Here is a 2,945-nt window from a genome sequence, read left to right as displayed (position 1 = left end):
TGTATGCAGGCAGGTTTTTGATGGCTGTGGGAAGCTCACACAGGGATCGAATGGGTTGCAGGGGGCTTACCTCGCTCCATGGGGTCTATTCTCCCAGCCCAATGCGCTACACGGCTGGCAATAGAGTGAGGTGCATTGACCAGGACCTGAAGAACAGTCCCAGACGGCAGTGGCCATTTGCTTCATTCTCATTGAGCATAATGTGGTCTGGACCACTCGAGCATAGGGATAACAGGTATTTGTTCCTATTTTGTCTGGTTCTCTCCCATATCTCCTTTACGAATTTGTCAATGGTAATGGATTCCAAGGCATCGTTCTCAGAGCACGTTGTGACTGACCACCTTGGCGTCCTACAGTCCTTTCTGTTTGAACAGAAGGGCAGGGGAGATTCAGGCTGGACATTAGGAAGTATTAGTTTTCAGAAAGGGTGGTCAGGCACTGGAATGGACTGCCCAGGGAGGTGGTGGAGTCACCGAGCATGAGGGTGTTCAAGGAAAGGCTGGATGTTGTGTTGAGGGACATGGTTTAGTGGGAGCTATTGGGAATAGGTGAACGGTTGGACTGGATGATCTTTTAGGTCTTTTCCAACCTTGGTGATTTTGTGATTCTAACAGCAGATCTGGCTTCGTCTTTATAGAAAGCCAAGGATTGTCCTCTTCTGGACCGCTGTACTCAGCATCACCCCAGCGTGATGAAGTGAAGTCCCTGGTCTGCTGAATAGTGGGACTGGCCCAGAGAGGCTCTGTGATGGATGTGGGTTATCCCAGCCAGAGTACCTGGTACCATTGGTGGTGATCTCGTCCAACTGCCACACAACGAACAGGAACATCCACAGCCAGATCAGGTTGCCCTGAGCCTGACCCAGCCTCACCTTGGAAGGGACAGGGCATCCATCATGTGTCTGGGTAACCTGTTCCACTGTGTCACCACCCTCACTGTACAAGATTTTCTTTATATCTAGGCTAAATCTTTTCTTGTTCTTCCCTTCAGGTATTGAAAGGCTGTTACCAGATCACCTTAGAGCCTTCACTTCTCCAGGCTGAACAGCTCCAGCTCTCTCTCTTTATAGGAAAGGCGTTCCATCCCTCGGTTCATATCTGTGGCCATTCTCTGGATGTGCTCCAACAACTCCATGTCTGTCCTGCACTGTGGACATCTACATCCAGACACAGCACCTCCAGGTGAGGTCTCACAGTGCAGAGCAGAGGGGCAGGACCGCCTCCCTTTGCCTACTGACCGTGCATCTTTGGATGGAGCCCAGCATACGGTTGGCTTTCTGGGCCAGGAAGGTACATCGCTGAGTGCCCACTACTCAGCCTGTTGAGGTCCCTTTGAATGGTGTTGTCCCTCTGGTGTGTTACCGCACCCCACAACTTGGTGTCATTAGGGTGCACTCAACCCCACTGTCAATGTCACTGATGAAGGGTCAATCCCAGATGTTTATACAAACTCAGCAAAGAACACCTTGAGAGCAGCACCACACCAATGGACTTGCGGATCCTGGTGGATGAGCCAGGATCCATGAGTGGACATCAGCCAGCAGAGTGCGCCTGCAGCCTGGAAGGCCAACTGTGTTCTGGGCTGCATTAAAAGAGGAGTGGCCAGCAGGGAGAAGGAGATGATCGTCCCCATTTACTCGGCTCTTGTGAGGTCCCATCTGCAGTGCTGCGTCCAGGCCTGGGGGCCCCAGCACAGGAAGGACGTGGAGTTCATGGAGCAGGTCCAGAGGAAGGCACTGAGATGATCAGAGGGCTGAAGCAGCTCTCCTATGAGGAGAGGTTGAGGGAAACGGGCTTGTTCAGCCTGGAGAAGAGAAGGCTTGGGGGAGATCTCATTGCAGCCTTCCAGTACTTGAAAGGTGTGTATAAGCAGGAAGGGGAACGGCTGTTTATGAGGGTGGATTGTGATAGGACAAGGGGGAATGGTTTTAAACTGAGACAGGGGAGGTTTAGGTTGGTTATTAGGAGGAAGTTTGTCATACAGAGGGTGGTGACGCACTGGAACGTGTGCTTTAGAGTCACTTCCAGGAGGATCAGCTCCATGATTTTTCCCAGCACAGAGGTGAGACTGACTTGTTGGTAGTTCCCAGGGTCACACTTTCTATCTGTAATAAGAGCTGTGCTGTTGCCTTTTTTCTGCTCACCAGGGACTTCACCTGACTGCCTCGACTTCTCAAATACCTCTGAGAGTGGCTCGGTGACTGCAGTGGTGAATTCCCTCAGAGCTCTGGGACTCGTCTCATCAGGACCCAGAGACTCCTGGATGTTCAGGTTCTCAGGTGGTCCAGAACCTGATCTCCCATCACAGTGTGGGATTGGGAGGGGTCTGTGGGACCAGCATTGCTTCCTCAATCCCCACCTACCAAACCAAAGGTGAGAGCTGTGTATAATGAGCAGTTATCAGAGAAGATGGAAGCAGAAATGTTGGGTACCTGAGCCTTCTCCTTGTCTGTTGTTCCCAGCTCAGTGCTGCTGGTAAGCAGCATCGGGCACAGAGTGCAGCCATGTTTCTCTGAAAAAGGAGCACAGGTTTGTGAAAGAGGCACATATGCAGGGCGGTGCCTTCATTACTGCGTTGTGTCCCACAGGTGGTAGCGGAGCTGCGGTGTTCCCGAGTGCTGTAACAACTGCATTGGGATGTGTGGGTCTTCATGGGAACAGCAAGGAACCGGAATCTGCATTTCCTGGAATGGCCGGGAACCGCACTTTGCTGGCTGGTAATTGTCTGCCCAGCAGGTAAGGGCAATGCTCACCCACCAGTGTTTACCTACCCCATAGCATGGCACAGCACAGTGCTCCCAGAGCTCTTAATTGCACTTCATGGTGCCCGGAAGGCTGCCTGTCCTTTTCTTTCTGTGTTCTCCTTGTCTCTGGCCTTTCACTGCAGTGTTTTCCTTCCCTTTGCCCTTGCTGTTCCCTACTGTGTTCTCTTGCCCTCCTGTTTTT

General features: G+C 52.0%; 1 long non-coding RNA gene across 1 annotated transcript; it reads left to right on the top strand.

Moving 5' to 3' along the window:
- Window positions 1–657: 657 nt before the first annotated feature.
- On the top strand, window positions 658–2,638 carry LOC122184075. The gene is made up of 3 exons (XR_006180477.1): window positions 658–844; window positions 2,147–2,278; window positions 2,588–2,638. It is a non-coding gene; the product is annotated as an uncharacterized LOC122184075 (long non-coding RNA).
- The last annotated feature ends 307 nt before the right edge of the window (window positions 2,639–2,945 follow it).

The sequence above is a fragment of the Lagopus leucura genome, unplaced genomic scaffold (genome assembly GCF_019238085.1).
Source record: "Lagopus leucura isolate 7727_CA_CO unplaced genomic scaffold, USGS_WTPT01 Super-Scaffold_100022, whole genome shotgun sequence".
NCBI lineage: Eukaryota > Metazoa > Chordata > Aves > Galliformes > Phasianidae > Lagopus > Lagopus leucura.
Note: the sequence above shows the minus strand (reverse complement) of the source record. Positions and strands in the feature narration are given on the sequence as shown.